Source organism: Pundamilia nyererei, unplaced genomic scaffold, assembly GCF_000239375.1.
Source record: "Pundamilia nyererei isolate P.nyererei 1_Seehausen unplaced genomic scaffold, PunNye1.0 scaffold00090, whole genome shotgun sequence".
In the NCBI taxonomy this organism is placed as follows: domain Eukaryota; kingdom Metazoa; phylum Chordata; class Actinopteri; order Cichliformes; family Cichlidae; genus Pundamilia; species Pundamilia nyererei.
Window position 1 is genome coordinate 441,596 of NW_005187491.1, and position 10,172 is coordinate 451,767.

The 10,172-nt window shown below is 40.0% G+C and overlaps 1 protein-coding gene across 1 annotated transcript in view; it reads right to left on the bottom strand.

The window, feature by feature from the left end:
* The window catches only part of sh3bp5b (SH3-domain binding protein 5b (BTK-associated)), a 30,072-nt gene that overhangs the window by 9,159 nt on the left and 10,741 nt on the right, over positions 1–10,172 (bottom strand). The gene's annotated exons all lie outside the window — the stretch shown is intronic.

A 10,172-nucleotide genomic window follows, 5' to 3' on the forward strand; every position in this document is an offset into this window, starting at 1 on the left:
ATTTGCGTAATTCAGGCAAAGTTGTACAGCTGAGACTACAAACTGCTGTTACAAACAAGATAAGACTGTTACCATGTTCACAGTGTGCATGAGTGTGAATCCACAATCGGTGCAACATGTGCTCCTTGTGGATAAACGCTGCAGTGGTTTGACAAGGTCTGTGTGTCACATTAAATCAGTTCATGTGACTGGTGAAGGCACACAGGAGCCGAGCTGGACACTAGACAGCACATCAGTTATCACTGTCAGCAGTAAATGTTTAGTTTTATGTTAGAAACTCAGAGCAGTGAACATCTTTACCAGTGTCCTTCAATCTGTTTCGCATCCTGCTGAGAGAATTTTTGGAAATTTTTCTGAAAATTATTCCCGATAATATAAATTTATTATCATATTTTATTATTTAAAAGGATTTCTCATCTAAAATGCAGTGAAGTGAGCACATACAAATCAGTTAGCTGACCAAACAACCAACAGATATTCAGTTTACTGTTATAGAAGACTGAGCAAAAGATAGTATCGATACATCTTAAAAATTGGAAGAAAAACGGTAAAATCAGCCGGATCATAAAAATAATACTGAGTTCATGTATTCAGAAATATCAGTCTCTACCTGTGAATAAAACTGATGTATGAACAGTCTACATAATTTTCTGTGTCAATGGACAGAAGTTTGAGACATTTTGACTCTAATCTGGTGAGGCTGAAAGCCCGTCTGTGTCCTCTGCTTTCTGCCGGTCTTATCAGCTGCTGTCAGCTCTGCCTGAACACATCAGCAGCAGCAGCAGCATTTAACTCAGTGCTATGCAGGCCAATAAAAGCTATACAGAGAGACAATAAAGGCTCAGAGCTGCTGCAGCCTTGACACTGCAACACTCCATTTCTCTCCAGCTAGTTTATCTACACAACAGCTACATGAGGGATGCCACTGTTTGAGCAAGAGATACAGAGACATGATGAACACACAAGATGAATCCTTTTTAAGGGAACGCCTGAAAAGTCCACATTTCATGGATGAAATGTTGAAAGCAGACTTTCAGACACTTTTGAAGGACATACTCTTTTATCCTTGAGCCATTTGGGTACATAAAAACACTAACATAAAATACAAAATGCAGACCCCTTGGCTACAAATCTGACTATGGACGATTTTTTAAATGGTAACTTTACAATGGCCTCGTTACCTATAAAGGATTTGTCTACTGCTCCGTTGTTATTAGGGAAAGTCAAGGAGACGCCTCAAAATGATCTGTAGGGTACTAAATCCACCTTAAACCAAATAATTTCAAATCACAGTGTGAAATTTCACTGTCACTCAATGCTGCACTGATATTTAAGATATATTAATAAAATAGAAAAAATAAAATAAAATACTGTGTCTGCTACTTTAGAACGCTCCAAATAAATGTCCCACCCGTCTGTCCTGAAACAAAGTCTTCGAAAATGACTAGAACACCCAGATTAGTGTTACTTTGTTAGGCTCAGAGTGTTGACTGAACGAAGTATTAATAACGTCGTATTTAAAACTCTTTGGTTGCATTAAAACCACACCAGAAAAAGGAAGTGACAAAACCAAAGAGTACAAGTTTGCCAAAGAAGATGCACACCCATCGAGTTAGAGTGTGCACTCAGCTAATCTTCTCATATGAAAGTTCAAGCTGACAGCACTCTAATCCAGAATAAGAAGTTTCTGAATAACTGTAAGAGTGCATGGTGTGCATATGAAGTACAGTATGTAATGTGAATGTTATGAGTCACCACTGATGTGCTGCAGTACTCCCTTCATCGCTCTGAGACAGAAATAAGAAGCACTGCTTACCTTGTCATTTTTTCTTACGTTTTGAAAGAAATGCTCAGATTAATAAGAAGAGCTCAGCATGAAGACGCAAATGTAAAACGCTGCAGAACGACAGATCCCTCAGAAAGAAAACATTCAGCTGAAAACGCTTTGCTGAATATAAGATCAGCTGTTGTTTCCACTGACCCAGTTTATATCAACTTAGTTACTGTACAAACTTTGTTGCAAGTCTATATTCCACCCATAGGCTGTATATAAAAGACAGCTGCTGTGAAGTCACACTTTATCTTCACTTTAACAGGAACCACAATGTACAACATAAACAAAATGCTGTACTCGCTGGAAACTCGCAGCTGAGCCGTTCTTCCAACACAAGACAACTGTATCCAGAGGACACGCCCACTGCAAGCAAAAAGACACTGCAGATCAGAAAGATACGACAATCTTTTAAGTGAAAGTCTTTGGTTGCACTCAAAGAGACTGCACGTAAAATAAGCTAAATGAGCCAAGTGTTGAAGTTAAAAAGCTGTGGACAGAAATTTGTGTTTCTGTGAAACACAGTAAATATAGGTCAGTCTGAAAGTCAGTAAAGCCAGTCGCGTATACCCAAGACAATCTTTTCTTAAGACGACAATGCCTTACCGTGCTGACTGTCTTTAAACACCTGATGGTTTGCCTAGGATTATTCCACAGCCACACTTATATTTAATAATATATATGAACATTTGTTTATTGTTTCCTTTAAATTGTCTTAATGATGAAGTTCACTGAAAAATTCCAGGAATGTGTTAGCTTTCAGAGTTTTCAACTCACAAACACAGCATCTGTCTTGCCTCAGCTTTCTCAGTCAAACTCTAGTCTGCAAACACTCTGACATCACCACATGCTCACTGTAATTTCATTATCGACGGTCATCAACATGCCACGACAGCAGAGTCCAAACAGCTTCTGCCTTGTTGCTGTCATGAGGTCAGCTTTGTGTTCGAGACTGTCTGAAGACTACAGAGAGCATAAGTTACAGTTATGCCTCTTACGTTGTCGTCTCTTGTGACATCAGTATTTAAATATTCAGAGGATTTATCAGTTTGTTTTTGCTCATCCAGCAGAAAGGTCCTACTTTTGCTTGTCATCATAACTTGATCCTGTTGTGTGTCTAAGGATCTTTTTGAAACTCAATTTGCTAATGTATGCAAATTACATCTGCATTCAAGTCTTGCATAAGGTAAAAAGAAGCAGATATCTATAAACAGATATCTTGATGTAACAGATCTCTACAATCCAAAAGCAAACGGCACTATTTTGTGGAGCTTTCTGGTTTTCTTTTTTCATCAGGGACAAATGAAACCTGCAGCTTTGGCTGCTGCTGGTAACAATCCAAGTAGAGAGCAAATAATGCTTGGATTTACTTCTTTAAATTGATCTGCATTTGAACAGGAAGTCAGGAACCATACACTCTTGGTAAATTGCCAGGTAGACCAGTCGATGGGTTCCCATACTGGGAAGCATCTCAGTGGAAGATCAACTGATGACGAGAAGTTTAACACTAATAAAACACCCCAAACAAACAAACAAACAAACAAACAAACAAACAAACAAACAAACAAACAAACAAACATAAAAAGCCTGTATTTTTCTTGGCTGAGAATGGTTCTTTGAAGGGATTATGCAGTCTTGGTAATTATTCTAGGGAGAAGCCAAGACGTCTTTGGCTTTCCTCTTTGTAGGCAGGACAAAGGAAGATGCTCACTGTGGTAAAATGATTAAAAAAGGAAAATATTTACACAGAGACGATATTAGTATGCCAACATCAGCTGTCCGTCCATCTCTACCAAACAATCTCGATCTGTAGCTCATAGAAAAGACTGTTAGTAAAAAGCATCACTGTAATTATAGAATACGTCAACATTTGATTCCAGAAACATCACTGATGTTTTGTCCAGTTGCATCAACACATGTATTTCCACCATATGACACAATGAGCTAATTTATGAAATCATACAGACTGTTTATTGGACCAGACTGCATCTTTCAAGCTGATGTTTGCATGCTCACTACTGCGAAACAGACAGCAGAACTGGGTTTCTGTAAATTTCACGGTGACAGTTTTTAGTTCTGAGTCAAACTTCACATTTGAGAAAAAGAATGCTAAAGTTGTCTCCCCATCTGTCACCTCCTCACCGATTATCACCTTTCAGCACCACTTTTTTTTTTTTCCCTCTTTTCTCACGTTCCCTCACTACCTCCTCCTCTGTTCTCACGTTGCCCACAAGAAACCCTTCAGGCACGTGCTCACTCCATCTCCATCTACCTCCTGCGCTCACCTCCCCATTCTGTCAGCACTACTCTCTGCTTGGTCTGCTTTAGTAAGAATTAAATCAGAAGGTCATTTTTGAAGCTGAAAAGGAACTAAAGATGCTATCTCAGTACACACCAAACTTAAAATCCAAAACTTCTCCTCATTCAGCTTCAACAGGGGATCGATAGACTCCTCTTCTCTGCAAATTGTTGTCAAAGCAAGAAATGTGTTCATGTTTTTAAATGGTTGAGTTTTCAAGAACATCTCAGACACTCAAATCCCAACAACCTTTGTGTTGTTGTGTGACAACACAGAAATAAAGGCCTGTTTTTCTTCTCTTTGCGGTGTCAACATGTCAACTACAAGCAAGTAAAACGCCAGTGCTGTCATCACCAAGCCAGAGTTCAAAGGTAAAACTCATAAACAACCAAGAGAGAGAAGGATAAAAGAGGGAGAGGGGAGTGCTTGGAAGAAAGGCAAAAGGTGAAGCAGAAAGCAGAGAAGAGATAAAACAAAGCAAAAACAAAACACCCTCATTAATATGCATGCTCTCACTGCTGAATGCTACAAAGCCAAAAGCATGTGTGCACCTGAACCAGCAAGTTACACCCACATGAGTACAGCTAAACATTAAAAAAAGAACATTAGAGTGTTGCTCTCACTTCTATAAAATGCATGCATTTTATAACTGACTACTCTCTGATTACTGAGATAAGAGGTTGCCTTCAACCTTTATGCAGTCTATGACAACGCTTTGACAACTGCATGACAATAAATAACCTGAAGTGTCTCATTCCTCTAATTCTGGTCTGGTAGTTTTGGCGCCTTTGGCTATCCTTCCAGCATTTCTACCCATTTCTCTTTCTGCATCAGCCTCTTCCCCCCCCCCCCATTGTTCTGCCATTACTCCTTCCTGTCATTGCTATCCATTTGTCTCCTTCCATCTACATCCACTGAGCTCTCTCCCACCATCAGACCCTTTACCAAATCTTCAGCAATGGCTATCCTTCCTTTCTCTTCCAATCTGTCACTTCCTATTGTCAACTTAATCGCTCTTGCTAGCCACATTTAGGACTTTGTCTGCCTCTTTTTACATCTTTCCCAACACACTATGCTTAATCCCCATCTCTCCTCACCCTGCACCTCTGCAAAAATCATCCCTTATCTCTTCCTCTTTCTTCCAATCATTTGCTCTTCTACTTCATATTTTAATCACTCTTTAATCACTCCCTATGAAATGTTCAGAGATTCAAGCCTCCAGAGGGAATCCAACATGTAAGTAATGCAAGACTTCTGACAGATCTGTGATGTCATGTATGCCCCTCTGTTTGAGACGAGTGCAATTTGTTTTAACAGCTGCTTCAATTATCCAAGTCCCTTTTAAAATAAGAAAACTTGATGTACTTGTGATTACAAGGAAAATAATGAAAAAAAAAAAAAAGGATGAATGTAGGATCATGAGAAATGTAATCTTACCAAGACGACCCAAGTAAAATAGATGTTAAAAAAAAGAAATGGATGGAGCCCATTTGTGTGTGAGAATCTGTAAATCAGTCAAACTCCAACAGGTGAAGAACATAGAAGGATGAGAGGACATAGAGAAAGGACAAATGTGATCATCAGTCACAGTTGTCAAAGGACAAAGTTGTATAAAATGAGCCTTTATGATAAAGACTTTACACTGACCTTCACAGCAACCCACAGAAATTGAAAGTAAGACATGCCCAGATTTCACAGTCTGTTGAAATAACACATTTGCTCATGTTTAATGTGGGTGTTTGTTTCTTTACTTGAGCAGGAATATGCCTTTTAAAAACACATTCATGAGAAACATTGTAAGAGCAACACTTGTGTACCCAGACTAATGTAGGAGGAGATCCACACAAACCACAAATCAGTTTGTTTTCCATCCAAGAAAAAAGGTTTGGGAATGCACGAGACAGAATCTGTTTTCAAAGTGACCTGATTCAGCCAGCTTTCCAGGAAATCTGATTATTTTTATCTGTGCCGCTCCATCAAGCCTGGCAATTAATTTTCTCTAAAGGAGAAGCACAATCTGGGACAATGGCATCTATTAAAGATGCCGACTGAAGAGTGCAAGAATGCTGTAAACATGACATCCTTTATGTCTCCGTACGCCTGACTAACCTCAGCCATCTATCTGTTGCTGTTTATACCAGGAGAGGGGGAACGAACTGTGACTGGCCTAGATAAATGTGAGAGCTTTGGGGCTAAACGGATGACTTCAGCAGCAGGGAGGAAACCTAAGCCTCTGATGTCCACTTCACGGTCTGACACGTGCAATTTAACCCAGATATGAACAGGGGTAGATAGATGGCTGCTGTCGTGTGTTCAAAGGGACAAGTTTTAACCGGGGTTTGCTTTTTAGACGGATTTGTACCACCTGACAGGGCTAACAGTTAAGAGCTTTTTTTTTTTCCATACAGTTAAATAAATTTAATAAGTTTCTGCAACAAAGAATGATCCGCAAAAGTTGCTATGTTGATGAAAGCATCACTTCCTGCACTTCACACGGTGACAGGATGAAAGCAAGAATAGCTTAAAATCTCTCTATAAAAGTGTTGTTGTTTTTTTAAACAGTGGATTCCTTTGAAATTTGAACATAATTCAGAATATAATTATATATTTGGAATCTAGTATAAAACTCCACCCTGCCTGCACTCGCTTCTACTTTCCTCTCTTGTGTACTCCCTTTTGCTTTGCATGGTTGACCCCAGGTATTTAAACTCACCTAATTTCACTACCTCTACTTTCATTTTTACTGGGTTACAGGCAGAGCCCATCCTGTGCAAGAAGAGAGCCTGATGGGTAATGCATTTGTGACAAGAGTCCAATGTTGTAGGGAAGAGAGGGACTGCTCCAAGTCTGTTTATGTGAGCGAAGGTAATGTTAGCAGTGCATAGTGTCATCCCTCTGTGAAAGCGTGCCCACAGAAGTAACTACAGCAGCCTAAAATGTGACTAAGGGGCTCAGTCATGAGTGAACTGTACACAGTGTTTGCTGCTTCCTCAAGTAATAACATCTCGTTAGTGTGCATTTTAGATGCCTCTCTGCATCTCTTCACTCTTCCAAATTGGCTCAGATAACAAAGCTAGTTATCAGCTACAAACAAGGCTTGAATAAGGACACTTGAGGAGTCATGTGCTGATGCTGTTAAGGTATATATGTAGTCATTTATGTTGGTATTGCTATTGGCATTGCTGATGCGCCAGATGCTACTTGATGGTCAAGTCATTTATGCTAAAGGGAAGGTATTTGGGGGGGGCGGAGATATGTCAGATTTGGTATACCTACCTCTTTTACAAAAGTAGTTCATGTTCAGTTTCTCTACTCACATTTTCCAAGTCAGTTAAAGCACTTGTAATGATTTCCTATACTTCTTCATACAAATTACAGTCCAACGTGTACGGTAACATAAATATTAAAATAAAAGTCCGCTTCTCTTTTTTGTAATTTCTGTTCTGCATTTCTGTAGAAAGGTTAGCGAAAAGCACAGACACAAACACACCTGTTTGCTCCTATTGAGTCATTGCCAAAAGTACAAAAGGAAATCCTCCCATCTACAAAAAACTCTGTCAGAGCTGCTCAGTGACATGCTTGCAATAGTTGTTATGCAATAACATACACATGCACATACACATACACATACACACACACACACACACACACGCACACAGAGTCCCAGGTGGTCAAAACAAGACCAGATGGCTTTGACCTTGCAGCAGCTTCCTCTGCTGCCCCAACCCCTCTCCCAGAAAACCCAAATCCCTCTCTTTCAATCCACCCATCCATAAATTTGACTTCATCTCTCATCACCATCTCGTGTGCGCCTGCATTGCTTGCCAAAAGCAATTCACACCAGTGAGGCAGAGAGGGAGGATGATAAAAAGAGAAAAGGGAAGGAAGAAGATAAGTTGACAAGAAATGTGGGGACATCTATGAGTCACTGCCCTAAACTTTTTTTTTCTCTTGTTTCAAATTACATAACATTATAACCACTGCTATCAGAGATTATGTTTGTCAAGAGATTTCCATGAAGCTTCCTGAAGCCAGTTATATGGTATTACATAGTGTCATATTAAACATGACAACTTAACTACTATCCTTAAGAAAAAACTATAACAGGAGCAGCTCTCCTAATCCTAACGCCTCTAGACACAGACTCTAGCAAGTAAGAATAATCCAAAGAAAATAAATGTCAGAAAGCTATGCAGCACGAATGAAACGACATCCTCTTAAGTTCCCATCAACACATTTCTAGTATGCCCTGTTTCACAAAGACCGCCTTGTTGTGTCCCTCTGATGTGACTTGACGTTTAATCAATGAGGTGAGGAAATAATTAGCATATCAATGCATCTGTGTACATCACACATAACATTTTAATTTCAGCAAAATACATTCTGCAGGATCCCCTACTGCCTCACCTCAACCTTGAAGCATTTGATAAGCGGCTGCAAACCCTTCAGTATCAACCCTCCACTCCTCCACAGTCTTTCACCGAGCCACATCCGGCCAATGGGACTGGAAGACATGTTGGACAGGTTTTGTTGCTCACCACTGAGACAGTCAAAACAAATCACATCCATTAAGCAAAGCGTGAACTTTCTTGCTGACTACCTCTCCTTCTTTGTGCTCGCCTTCCTCCAAACAATCTCAGTACTTCTCTTTCAACTGGGTTAGATTTTCCACTCCAAGTCTAGCACAGCATCCTCTCAACAGCCAGCAATGTGCTTGTTAAGTCCTGACATCTGTGATACATTACTATGATACGGTTTGAACAAAGTGTGCATCATATTGCCCAGTTATTAGGGAATAAATCCAGACCTGTGAGATTGTCAGATTTTCACCTCTGGATTTGCTCCCATTATTCACCTGCCGACTGGATGCAGACTTGTCTTTAATCACTGCATCAGTCACATCACAAGAAAGCATCCTTTTATCTGCAAATTTACTCCTCTCTTCCATCATCCCTTATCTAAATCCTGTACATTCCCATCTTATTCTCAAACTGCCTTCTTGTCTTTCAGATTTACAGTCAAAGTACTGCTCCTTTCTCTACAACCAAGATCAGCAGACCTGCAAACACACAGTGTGGTGCAGCAGGCTGAGTGGGCTGCTGGTTTCAATCAGAATCTGCATTTGCCACACTGATGAGGAGAAACTGAGTCATCCACTTTAATGCTCCCTCATAACACAGAGAGAGCCATTGCTGCTCTTCACCCCCATTAATAGACAAAATAACCAGCAAGGACAAGTGGTTTGGCTTCAAAATGAAATATCCACAATTGAAAAGGGGATTGTCAAAGAATAATGAAAAAAAGCACTTTAAGCCTTCAAATGCCTGTGTTCAAGAAACACCAAAGACATCCCGTTCACATGCTGTATTAGCAGTATGATGTGAGATATTTGCATATGCTCACTTCAATCTCCTGCTGAGTCTTGAGAGGTGACGTGGAATATATAGCAGGCCCAATGCATATTTCATTATGTTTAAAACACACACACACACACACACACACACACACACACACACACACACACACGCACACACAAGTCCAACTTCATACGTCAGCCTTACTCCATCCCACCACAGTCAGCACTTAAAAACCTGCGTCTTTGAACGGATGTGAGTTTGACCCATCACTTTGCAAACTTTTTAGCCTTGTCGCCATGACCCACTTCTCAGATTAACATTGAAGTCATGAGTACGGACATCTACTTTTCTTCCCCCCCCGCCCCTTTCTTTCTGGACCACCTGACAAACCTTTCCCAGTGAGATCAAGAGGAAAACAAGTCAAGGACCTAAATGTTATTTAAGTTAACATCTGGATACACTGTTCTCTAACAGGAAGGTCAGAAGTATGATTCATACAATATTTACCTTCTCTGCCACAAGTTTTCTTGAAGGAAAGAGTTCTGCTTGATCAAAAGTGGATAGATTGCAAAAGTACATATAACAGCAACATTGCAGCCTGCAATCAGAATAACTAAAGTAAAGTAATAAGATGCTGTCTTAGTGCACACGCATTCTTAACATTAAGAGTTGATCAAATTTGCGC